Source organism: Vicugna pacos, chromosome 12 (genome assembly GCF_048564905.1).
Source record: "Vicugna pacos chromosome 12, VicPac4, whole genome shotgun sequence".
Lineage (NCBI taxonomy): Eukaryota > Metazoa > Chordata > Mammalia > Artiodactyla > Camelidae > Vicugna > Vicugna pacos.
Genome location: NC_132998.1, coordinates 18,658,375 through 18,671,372, shown reverse-complemented (window position 1 = coordinate 18,671,372; position 12,998 = coordinate 18,658,375). Strand labels below are relative to the sequence as shown.

General features: G+C 39.1%; 1 protein-coding gene and 1 long non-coding RNA gene across 2 annotated transcripts in view; one reads left to right on the top strand and one right to left on the bottom strand.

Annotated features, from left to right (window-relative positions):
* PDZRN4 (PDZ domain containing ring finger 4) overlaps nucleotides 1–12,998 on the top strand; it is a 321,836-nt gene that overhangs the window by 233,933 nt on the left and 74,905 nt on the right. The window lies entirely within an intron of this gene.
* Nucleotides 10,689–11,492, bottom strand: LOC140700433 (uncharacterized). The gene is made up of 2 exons (XR_012078825.1): nucleotides 11,368–11,492; nucleotides 10,689–11,259 (listed from the first exon to the last, which is right to left on the bottom strand). It is a non-coding gene; the product is annotated as an uncharacterized lncRNA (long non-coding RNA).

Below are 12,998 nucleotides of genomic sequence, written 5' to 3'. Positions count from 1 at the left end.
ATTAGAGATAAATGTGACATCATGAAAAGCCCACAGGGACATTTACCATATTTGTGGTAATGATTTTGATTGGGAAATGCTCATCTTTGAATTGCTCTCGTGTTTTTCAAGTAAGAGAGAGTTTTTCCTTAAATCTTTGGCTTTGTGATGTGTTGGCCATCAATGTGAGGAGGAGATTAAATTTAGTCCATCATTTATTCTCTTGCTTATCAGTGAGTAAATGAACCTACACGATCGTAAGTAAGAGGACAGAGCTGGCTGCTCTGGTCTTTTTTTCTTGATCACTGGTTTTATGCCCCCAAATAACGTATTTCATCCTGTAGTTACTTTGAATGATATTACACTGTTCAATACACTAATTTAAAGATCCCTACACCTACTCTAGCTTATTTAAGTTATGTTGTTGGGAATCTGTTTTTTCACTCTTTACAAAAGAATGAAAGTCCAGAGACTATTCCTATTATGATATATTAATGCAATTTAAAAACTTCTTGCCTATTGATCGTTTATATGAAAGACATAAGCTATAGTCTAAGACAAGACAGGCTTCCGTGAAGGAACAAGTGCACTGTAGTAACCACAATGAATGGCCCAATGGTAATTGGGTCAAACACGCTAAAATGTGTAATCACAACGAGTTTGTTTCCTTCAACATGAACCACACACACACATAGACACCGCATTTCTTACTGTTGGTGATATCCAGGGAGCTCTCCGGGAAGGACTGATGGAGCCGCACTAACACCTGATAAACTTTTTGTTAAAACCATATGGTCTCAGAAGCACACAGCAGTGTCAAGGCATAACTGTTAGTCCAGGTGTCCCCTGTCAGAATTCTTGGGGAAAATAATAAATTATTATTTTGGTTTTATTGTATTATAATTAAATACTAAGAAAATGATTTTAGTTTCTAATGAGTTACTAAATAAGGACCAAAGGAATCCCTACCCCCCCTTTTCAAAGTAAAAGCAAGTGGTTGGAAAAAAAAAAAAGCTTTTGTTTCTGTTATGAAATCCACTCAAATATTTAACATCACGATTGATGTGAAGATTTCAGAGTAAGAAATAGTAACTTTTCACCAATGGCATATTAATGAGATACAGTGGGGACACTCGCTGATGAAAAGGAAATGATTAAGTCCTGCCTTGATCTTGGGTGTATGTTTTCAGCTGATACACAGAAGGAAAAGCTGACTTCCCCTTGAGACTGGGGCGATATTGATTTGTCAGGAAACTAAAGTAGATGACACAGTACTTTCTTCTTTTCTTTTCTTTTTTTTAACAGTCTAATAGGTCAGTGAAACAGTAATGATAGTATTGTGATGACATATATCCATTTTTGCTTGGTTCCACTGTCACTTCAGAATTCTTCTGTGGCTGAACGATTGCATGACTTTCCATGTACATGGGATTATTTTATGAAAGAGATTAACCAGCTGCTCACCATTTGCACTGAAGAGCAAGCAAGAAGTAGTTAAAGTTGAAGTCACAGTTTTCTAAGTTGTGTGGGATTCATTCATGGCCGTTGACATTATCCTCTGTCCAGAGCCTCCCTACACGTGAGTTCCTGCTGTATACAGAAAAAAAAGTGACTCCCCTCTGGAAAGGTGGTTTGATGCAAGAAAAGCTTGACGAAAGACATTCCAGAGCACTCATTTGTGTAGATCTCTATATAGAAACATAGATGTAGACAGGATGCATTCTTTGTCAGGATGTCAATATCAATTTTACAGTAAAGAAAATGAGAAATCAGGAGAAATGTGGCAATTAACATATGCACATGTTAAAATACCTTTTCTCGCCTTGAAACCGTTCATTTGATCCCCCTGACTGTTTACTATGAATAACTTTTCCATTAAATGTGAGTGAACATCACTGGTTCATAACTTTGTAAAACTAGATCAAATGAATGGAATCATTTCCATGAACCAAAATGGTTCATCTCTTGGAGCCACGAAATACTTTGCGTATTTTAAGTCTGTATGTTTCAGGCTTATGACGTATTGGTATGGAACGTTTCTTCTCTACATTACCTATTGTGATTAGAAATTCAAAGGCACGATTTTGAACATGTAAGCAGTTTCTTCTGTCACTCACAACAGCCATCTCTCTTACCAGCCACCTGTTGAGAGAGCAGCTGGCCTGTTTATTGCCTCGATGGCCTTGATGTCGTCCTGAGGTGAGGCTAGTTTCTCAGCCCCATTCTAGGTTTGATCCCAATCACAAGACACGTGTGACTGACATTAGCTCACCGCTAAGTCGCTAGATGGTTGGGATTGTTTCCACAGACATGTTAAGTCGGAATTGAGATTTGGAATTCTTGGATAGAATTTATTCCTACCTCTTTGTTTTATGTATACCTCCTGTACTAAGAATATAGATTTTCAATAGAGGAAGAGATCTTGCTGAGATTTTTATCTTTTTGAGACTAGTTCTGGCTTGAATATCAGAACATAACCTGCTATGAAGATATAAAGTTGTTAGTCATAGGTTTTATCTCACATCCCAGTTGCTCTGTGGGAAGCTTTCGACTGTGTTTCTACCTCTGTGCAATATAGCTGTAATGAAGGTAATCAACAAAAACAAACCAACCAGAACATCGTCATTAAGTAAGTGTTTCCCAATGTCAGGCTCAGTTACCAAATAGAAACTTTTATATGAATATTGTATAATTTCTTAATTCTTCCCTTGGAAAATAACCATTTTAAGATAGTCAGCACAGAGCAAGATAAAGTAGCAGAAACAAAAGGAGCCACTCTGATCAACTCAAATGAGAGCTGTTGGTGGGCACTGCTGATCTTCCATAGAATGGGGAGCATTTGACATTTCACCAGGGGGTAGAATGGAGACGATAAGAGATTTCAAAACATGACTCAGTAGTTGTGTGTGCCAGACTGAGGAGCCTCCTGATGTCAGGCAAATAAAATACAGAAACCAAAATGAAATCTTACATTACATATAATATTTTTTCAAATAAGATGGAAAATAATTAATAAATAAGCAATTTTCAAAATTAGCTCCATTTTGTTTTCCTCTGTGTACATGAAGGTGAGCTGCGTACCAAGGCACATGTGGGGTGGTGAAAGAATGCTGCCAAGTGTGTGCACCTTAAAATACATCTCTCCCGCAATTTCCCATAATGCCCTCGTATGTCCATCATGACAGTCACTGACTGTCTTGTGAGCTAAGTCACGGTCTGTGAGTTCCTACCAACGTCACCCATCAAAGCAGGAGTACCTCCTAGTCATCTCTTCATTTCTCTTCCACCCTGACCACCCGTATTTAGACGTTCAACTCAGCAGGTAGGTTCTCTGATCCTCAGATTCTCGTCTTTCTAACCTAGCCTGTAGGGTGTTACCAAATTCACCTTTCTCAAGCGTGAAGCAACTTCTGCTCTCTTACTCAAAGCCATATTGCCCACACAACCAAGTCCAACTCATTAACTTGGCACTTAAGCCGTCACAATCTGCTCCTTGCTACCTCTCCCTGTTTCTGTGTATGAAAACTAGAGTCTGGCAAATTGGTCTTATCACATCCAACACCTTTCCTCATGTATGCCATTGATCCATCTTTCCCTGGCTTTTCATTTTCCATTTGAAAGCATTCTCTTAAAATCCTCCTTCAAAACAAGCTCAAACCCAAGGCTTCCATAAAGTTTTCCCTGATCATTAGTAATCCTGAGAGTCTTAGGTTCCATAGCACTGAATGTTTGCACCACGAATGTAACACTTTTTTATTTACCCTTTTTATGTGCATGCCCTATCTCTCCAAGTAAATTAAGAGCTTCTTTAAGACAGAAGCCATATTTCAGACCTATTTGCCTCCCTAGTATTTACTATATTTCCCTCCTTAGCCACTTACTAGGTGTTTGGGGATGATAAGGATCAATTTACCAGGTTAAGAAGAATGAACTGATTATAATAGTAAGTATCTAAAGAGGGCTTTTCAGTCTTACCAGCATTTTTTTTATGCTTTTTGGCTCCAAGTAACAAAATATTCACCAAAAGTGAATTAAATTTAGGAGCTCAAACTTCAGTCCCCTTTGATCACACCAAAACAGTTCTCCTGAAATGTTCAGCCTAGATCAGTGGGTCAGTGATGCCCAGACATTGGGTTAGCATCCCTGTCTCATCTTAGCCTTCTCTTCATTGCCACAGATGGCTGCCATAGCTCCAAGCATCACATCCTCACTCGGCCAGACGTAAGCTGGGAAAGCAGATAATGTGTTTTTCCTTGCCACCTCTCTCTTTTCTCAACAAGAAAAATCCCAGAAATACCTTAGTAGATTTCCCCAGAAATAGGTTAGGCCGGTGTGTGATGGCATGTCGTCCTCTTAGCTATTAATGAAGCTGGAAAAGCATCTGAAATATTTAGCCTCAATTGTGGGAGCTGGGGTTTTACAAAAAGGAAGAAGGGAATGACTTCTGGGCGGACAGTCAACAGTATCTGTCATTGGTGAGATTCAGAGTCCAGTAACAACAGTTTAGCACCTACCCTGCGGGCTGCTTTCACATATGTTGAGTCATTTATTTCTCATGGCAATTCTGTGAGGTTGGTAGTATTTTCCATTTTACAGATGAAGAAACTGAGGCTTAGAGAGGTTAGAGAGTTATCCAGATTAACTAAGCAGGAGAGATGAGTGTAAGTCTATCTTAAAAGGCCAAAGCCAGAGGGTTTTCTAGTGAATCTCTGAGTCTCAGAGCAGAAAATTTTGATAATAGGTAGAGAAGAAAACAACCTAACCAGAATAGGATAAGGGAATGTACCCAGCATATAGTAAGAGGGGAACAAGAGACAGCACAAATAAATCAGCCTGACAGGCAGGCTGCCTGTAGGGGATGGGGGAAGTTTAGACAAGCATCAGTCCTATTTAAGAGTTTTAAGAACTTTTCAAAATTATACAATTATTTCTATTTCTATAAACAGAAAAATATTTAACTTTATGAGAAAATTCATCCTGACATTAAATATTATGTATGTTCAGCTGACGCGTGAACAACATGGGTCTGCCTGCGAGGGTCTGCCTATACACGGATATTTTTCAATGCTAAATACTGCAGTGCTGCACAACCCATGGTTGGTTGAATCCACGGATGTGAAAGAACCACAGATACAGAGGATCGACTATAAGTTACATGCAAATTAACCCCCACAGTTGTACAACTGTATAACATTTGAGGAGCGGTCATGAAGTGGAATTTTCCAGAAGATATCAACTATTTAGAGTTTAAAGGACAGCCTGTATTTCAGCCGAGCCTGTAAATATTCTCAACATTTTACATTTTATCCACCACCGAGGACTGTGATTTTTTTTCTTTATTTTTAAACTTCCTTTTTTAAGGTTATCCGAAAGAATGAAAATTTATTTTCATTCTCTCAGTAAGCTCACATAAGACTTCAAAGGGAGGGATCTCAAGAAGAGTGAAAAACAATATATGGCTCTTTCGACATTTATTTATATATTTATGATGCCTTAGGACTTCTGGAAAGCAACATCTTACACATCCTTAGTGAAATTTCATTATTTATTTATTTAAATTGAAGTATAGTCGGTTTACCATGTTGTGTGAGTTTCTGGTGTACAGCATAGTGATGCAGTTGTGAAATATATATATATATATATTCTTTTTCATTATAAGCTACTGCAAGGTATTGAATCTAGTTCCCTGTGCTCTACAGTAAGACCTTGATGTTTATCTATTTTATACATAGTGGTTAGCATCTGCAAATCCCAAACTCTCAATTTATCCCTTCACCCCTTTTCTTTCCCCGCCGGTAACCCATAAGTTTGTGTTAGGATCTTGCTGTTTATCTGCTTCATATCTAGTAGTTAGTATTTTGAAGCAGCTGGGGAGGAGAAAGGAGAGGGTGGCCGGAATTACCCTAACCCCCGACACAGAGAGCTTCAGAGCGGTGTGTACAATTGATGTATGACGTGCTGTTCCTTTGTAAAAGCATCAAGAATATTAAAATATTCCTACTATTTGTGCTTAGCCTCAAGCTTCTTTTAATGATCCTCCCAGATCTTGCAAGAACTCAGACAAAATCAACTGTATGAGTTCAAATGGGAGCAACACCGTGACAATTAATGGTTCTCATCAGAATCCCTAAATTATGACATCTAGCTGCTAGTCTAGTTTTTTTCTCTCTCAAAGGTTCACGGGCAGTTTATTAAAGTATCTAACCTTTGCTCTGATGTTCCCCTCTCAAATGAAAAAAATAAACAACTAATAAAGTAGAAATTCTTTGTGGCTTTTTCGAGGCCAGTAGTCTACACATGACATTTCTATAAAGCCCTCTTCATCTGTCATTTGAACTTGTATTATTGTCATGTGAATTTTTTGTGCTTATTTTTCATCTGTTAAATTTTATTCTGCATCCCACTCTGAAAAAAAATACATTTTTAAAGTAGCTAAATAGATGAAACCATGTTAAGAGTATATGCGTAAGATCTTGCCCTTCTGTTAAGTCCATCAAAAAAAATTCAACAACTTATTTGTGAAAGGAAGAGAATAATGATCTGTATTATACAGATAACTTATGAGTATCCTATGGCAAAAATTAGGGAGTGCTTTTCCTTACAACTGGTCTTGCTTGCTCTACCATAATGTGAAATCGAAAAGGTGTATTTAGAAATACTCAAATAATCCTAATTATCAAAAAGCAAATCTATGTGAACTTTTGAACTTGAACCTACCTTAATCACGTGCTGGCTTCTTCCCACTGCAGCCAACCAACTAACTTGAAACTGTCAACATCAGTGCCTTTTCTCATCTCAGTACAGTTATTAAGAATTTTGGTTCAAATTTCGACTCTTTGTGAACTAACCGTGTGACTTGAGATTAGCTACTTAATATTACCACATTTGTTTCTCACCTATTCAAATGGTATAATAGAAGGATCATTCTACCACCATGAACTTTTTAATAGATAACATGCTGAGTGCATATGAGGAAAATATTTAACACTTGGTCCTAGTAAGTACTAAATGAATGTGAGCTATGAAAATGATTATTTTCCTATTTTCTCCTATACAGCCAAGGGGTCCAAAGGCCAGATTGACCTCTATTCCCCAGATTTCTTGCAAACTGTGTGACTTTGTGCTACACGCTTAACTCTTACAATTCTATTCCCATAACTCTTAAGGTGAAGTTTTGGGTCCAAATATTCTTTGGGGGCACATTGACATTTTCCTCTGAAATCATCCCAGGATGACAAACATGCAGTTGGTCAAGTGTGCCTGCACACCAGTCCATCTGCTGACTTGTGTTCTTTCAAATGGTAACCACCCTCTGGCCTCTAAGACTGGTCCCTACCATGCTCCCCAGTCTGACTCCAAAATATACTTGTTCTGGGTCCAGTTTTCTTGAAAATCTTCGTGTTGACAGTATTTGGCTTGATTAACTCATCTACAGTAAAGTGCGGTGACTGTTACTCTGTTACTATTCCCAGATGAAATAGGTGTTCCTGTTATTTTTTAAATTGGAGTTGGGGGTGGGGAGAATAAGGACAAGGGAGGAATTTCAGGCACGATGGCAGAGGAGGCTACCGAGGGAGCAGGAAGTAGTCCATCTCGGGGCAGGTGACACTTGCGTTATCCCATCCTTGGCAAAAGCTCAGTCAGACATCTGTACCCCTTTCTTACCCTGAGATGACTAGATCCTAGAGATCGACTTTTCCTGTGTGTTAATTCCGGTACGGAAATGACACGCCAGGAAATTCCCAGAATGCCAGGACTCACCGGAGGTGTTACTATTCTTACTGCCACCTGTTTCCTAAGTTACTATTTGTGTTTCTTTTGAAATCGAATTAGAGGAAGGCAGTTTAGCCATCTCTGTATCTGCCTTTGCTACAGCTTAATCTCAAAAACAAAAGTTAACCAGGATATTCCTAAAATATTTTAGAATTTAGCACTCAATGAGATTAAGACAAAATACCATTTAGAAGAAAAGAAAACTGAAAGGCGACAGTAACTTTTCAATATTAATATGTGAAAAATCACAGCCAGTTATTTCCAGTTTTACGTAAGGTAACACATGGAATATCAGAGACCTATGTTATAACAATGTTATTTAACAAGCATTTAAATATTTTGTTGCTGAAAGTGTTCATACACAGGCTAGATGGCCACTTGGTATAGATGCAGTAAAAGAGATTCAGATGTTAGGGGGAGGTTGGACAGTATGACTTCCAAGGCCCCTTCTAACACTGAAAAATAAATTTGATAAGACTCCTGTTCTCTTAAATCCCCTGTTTGAAATACTTCTTGAATTGAGTTTGGGATACAAAAACCAGGAAACAGTATAGTTACCTGGAGGATGAAAATCTTTGAGTTGGAGTCAACCCAGCTGAGGTTGAAATCCCATTGTTTATGAATCTCTATTGTGCACCATAAACAGAAATGTGTAACCTTTATCTCTTTCCTCATCTAAAAAATTGGTGCAGTAATGCCCAGTCTAAAAGAGTGATTTGCAACACTCAAATTGAGCAAGACTGTATCTAATGCATCATGTTCGACACTGAGTAAGAGATCAGTGAGTGAGGCCGAACTACTTGTGTGGATGGTCTACCAGGAGATTGCAAGAGAAATGGCTGTAGAACAAAAAGGCAACTGTGGGAGAATATGGGTGATAACAGAGAATGAAGGGGACAGATTGACTAAGATGGGAAGGTGGAGAATAAAAATAGGGACAGGAAATCAAAGAAAAGAGAACTGGGAAGGACAACTAAGAACCCAAGCCCAGTCCATACAGTGAGCTAGTATGTGTCCAGTTACTGTGAGTTTAGCCATCACTCCTCTCCCCCGCTCACTCTTCTCCTGTCCCGTTTTCTCCCTGCTGTCTGCAGATGCCCAGAATACTCTACCTCTGGGCCTTTGCAATGCTTCTTTTTCTCCTTGAGTTCCTCTTTATAGACACATGAGCATTCTTTTTCCTCTTAGTTAGATCTTTGCCCAAATGTCTGTACCTTCTCAGCAGGACCTACGCGAACCACACAAAGGAAAGTGACAACTCGCCTCCCCCAATCTCAATTCTTCTCATGCTGCTGTATTTTCTCTATGGCCTGTAACAATTAATGATCTTTTCATAGCTCTTAACAAACAGATAAAGCATTTATGATATTTATTGTCTGTTTGTATCACCAGAATGACCTCTCCATGTGGTCAGAGATTTTTGTCTGACTTGTTTGCTTATGTGCCTAAAACTGTCTAGCATGTGACTGGTGCTCAGTAACTTCTTTTTTGTGAATTCATGAATGAACATTGAAGGGGGGAAAACCAGGAAGAGGAAAGTAATCTCAGACTCAGGAAAATTATTTCCTAATTTTTCATTTTAATTAGTATTCCCAGTGTGGTGGCAAGGAGCATAACATTATACACTAGAAAAGTCTCAACATCTAATTATATTTTAAATTATAATTGTTAGCTTTGAGTTTTAATAACATCATTTGCCTTCTATTCTACGGTAACCGACTCTAAATAGGCCTGGAACTGGAAATATTATAAGCAGGGAACCTCAACTCTATGTATTAAAATGTTTAATAGTGTAACTCTAAAAATATGCTGGTTTCCAAAAATTAGCTAATTATGCAAAATATTTCATGTTTGGGTCTATATCAACAATATTCTTTAATTCATAAGCCTTGTCTCTTGATATCTAATAGAAATATTTGAAGCTCTGATATCTAGCAATTAAAATTTTAGTGGAAGCAACTAGTGTAGACTGAACACAGATTTTGTCACACTTGGTCACCTTTTTCTATATCATGCTCAAGCACCCTAATGAGGTAAGAGGAAAATGTCTAGTAGCTGAGAGGTGAGCGTTTGCTCAAATTGGAGTTTTAAAGTTGAGAAAGTAGTTCCTTGTTGGGTAAACATAGTAATTGACTTTTATAGCCTTTTAGAAAATACATATGTATGCAGCCTTCTTAAATCTAGAAAGAAATACATTATATATGAATGAATGAATAAGAAATGAGTCTGCTATGTTTCTTTCCATTAGCGTCCAAAATAACAGTGTGCAGACATGGCAAGAGCTCCAAATGGTTAAGTACTATTTCTATAGCAAATGTTACAAGGTATTGCTGTTAATCTGGAGATGTTTCACGCCCTTCTAGTCCTGCAGCAGTACATTCTGTTATCCCTTCCACATTCCTTCATCTAGCATCCTAAATCCTGCCCCAAGTCAGCAATGCTGTGAAGTGTTCAGATAATCAACATGGAACAGAGCTTTTCTAAAAAGACTACCTGGGATTTCCAACAGTTTTTCAATTCACATTAACAGTGCTTAGCCCATAATTTATCAGGGTGCATATGACAACCATATGTAGACCTCAGGACTTGGGGAGGATAAGGAAGACTTAAGTTCAGAGAAAATTATAAATTGAATAAAATATAGAAAATAAAATCTATAATAAAAAATTATTGAAACACTATTTTAAAAATTTTTGTCATTTATTGAAGTACACATCCCCTTGATTCCAGGGATTCTTGGCATCTCAGTCCTTGTCACGTGGGCATCACCAACAAAGCATGATTTTACCACTTTAATGACAGCCCAAGGAATCCAGCATATAGGAGCTGATGGACAAGTGACAACCTCTAGGTCTCTACACCAGGGCAACACCATGATGGAGGAACCCTGACAATCACATTTAACTTTTCTTGACTGGCAGAAAAAAAAAAACCAATATATTTAAAGCCCTGTTAAGGACTATTGCTTGCTATTTTATTCAGACGTACCCCAGGTCAATTTCTCCCCTTAAAATAAGACTATATATAATTACAAAACTTTCAAAATCCATGGCACAGTGGTGAATTTCTGCCCTTCAACGTCTTTGTTACGCAGTGTTTTAACATTCTTATAATAAAACCAGGTGTCTGTTAGGTGCAGCATCCTTTAACCTTAATGGAGTATAATGTCATTAAAATGAGGCTTACAACCGCAGTTCTAAACTGGACGCGATCTCACCCAGGGGGAGGCGTTTCCGGTTGTCTTGACGGGAGGTGGGAGGGGGAGTGTGTGGTGGCGGCCGTGGGCGGCGCGGCGCGGCGAGCACCAGCGGGGAGAGGCAGGGGGAGCTGCTGATCGCCCGCAAGGCACAGGGCGGCTTCCCCAGGGAAGAGCTCTCCAGCCTGAGATGCCGACAGCGCCACGGTGGAGAAAGCCGGGCCCGAAGGAAACCGCGCCATTCGGCGGTCCAGTCACTCGGGAAATCGTTTCCACCAGCTGCTCCTCTCGTGTTTCCTGTGTTAGAGTAACTGTGGGGGTAAATGGAGCAGGAGGCGTGACCAGAACCCACCTCCATGTTTGGAAGCTCAGCAGTTTGCACACTGTTTACTTTAAGCCACGAGACGAAGTCAGCTCACCATTCTCTCAACGAGATGTGTTATTTCCCTTTCTTTTGGAAGACTCAGACTCCATAAATTTGGGGTATTTTACTGAGGTTTTCCATTTTTCCCTCCCCAAAACAGAACTCTTTGTAAACCTGTCATTCGAGAAGTCTAGGAAATTTGTCAAGAAAAAAAATGTTACGGTGACTTCTATTACGCATAATCCTCAGAGTTCTAAAAGCCACCAAGTGGTGTATTTCACAGGGGCCCAGTTCAGCCAATAGTTCTGTGCTCCAGGTTCTAGTCAACTCAGAAATACTGATCAGAACTTGGAACTCAGTACTAGAATCTCTCTTCTGGTTTTGATTGCCTGCTTTGATAAGCAGTTTTGCTGAGAACGTTAATATGTGGATTTAAATTAACAACCATTTCCTGTATCCTGTCCAGGGAGTAACTGACTAATCCAGGCAACAGGTTGAGAACAAAGGAGAGCAGCCTCGTGGTCGCAGAACGAGGCTGAGAGCCAGGGGAGGAGGTTATAATCCCAGCTTTCCCACTGGTTACCTGACCTCGGTAAAAATCAATTAAACTAATATTTACTGCTTATTTAAGATTGAGGTAATCCTTAAATCTCCTGTGAGCAGTGAGGTGAATATTGATGAGGCAGTTAACTTATAAATTGCTAAATAGATTGCAAATATCTAACACTAATTTCCCTCATCCATACTGGCTTCACATGGATTTGAAACTTACAGAGAACTCAGGTTTCGAGGACTTAAGGGACTTTCGCAGTTTACACTGGTAACAAACAGTCAGGAAGGAGGATTCCAGTCCTCCGACCAAGAATCCAGCTCTGTGTGTGTGTGTAACATTTTACTTCTTTGAATGTTTACCATCCAAAAAACTCACAAGCCTGCTTTCTCCATTTCTCTGATAAAAAATGGATATTGAACCCTTTTGAAGGTCACGCCAATAACAAAGTATTGTAAATAACTTTTGCGTTTTTGTTGAATCCCCACTCTCTCTCACATGTTGGTTGTGCTGTATTTATTTTCTCACTGCTCTGTTATAGCAGCATTTAGAGCTCAGTGTTATTATCCCCGGTATACAGATGAAGAAATCAAAGCTCAGAAAAGTCAAGTGATCCACCTGAGGTCACACAGCTGCTAAGGGGCAAAGCTGGGAATCAAACCCAGGGCTGAACAGTCATACGTTTCCCCTTTACTTTCCTCTGCTTTTGTGCATCATAACGGCACATTAGTGAATATCTTACCATATACTGTTAAAGCAACCTAAACCCTCAAAATAGTACTTTCTCTGTGTCCACAATTCTTAATTCTTTCTTATCTATGAGGATGTCATGTGCAGCACTGAACTTAAAGAAGAAATAAATATGGCTTAAGCCTCTCTCTCTCTCTTTCTCTCTCTCGTCCTTGCTGTCACTCTTCCCTCCCATTCTCCCCTTCTCAAGACAAGAAGTTTTGAAGAAAATCAAAAGAAATAACTTGTGAGGAACACACTTAAAAGAGACACTTTTAAACAAGGCATCCCTTCATTGTCCCAAAACAAAAAAGACGTTAACCCCCACGCAGGAGCATCATCTCATGATTTCCCCTGAGGATCCTGTCTTTGGCATTGTCTGTCCTCTAGGATCCTCTACATTGAAC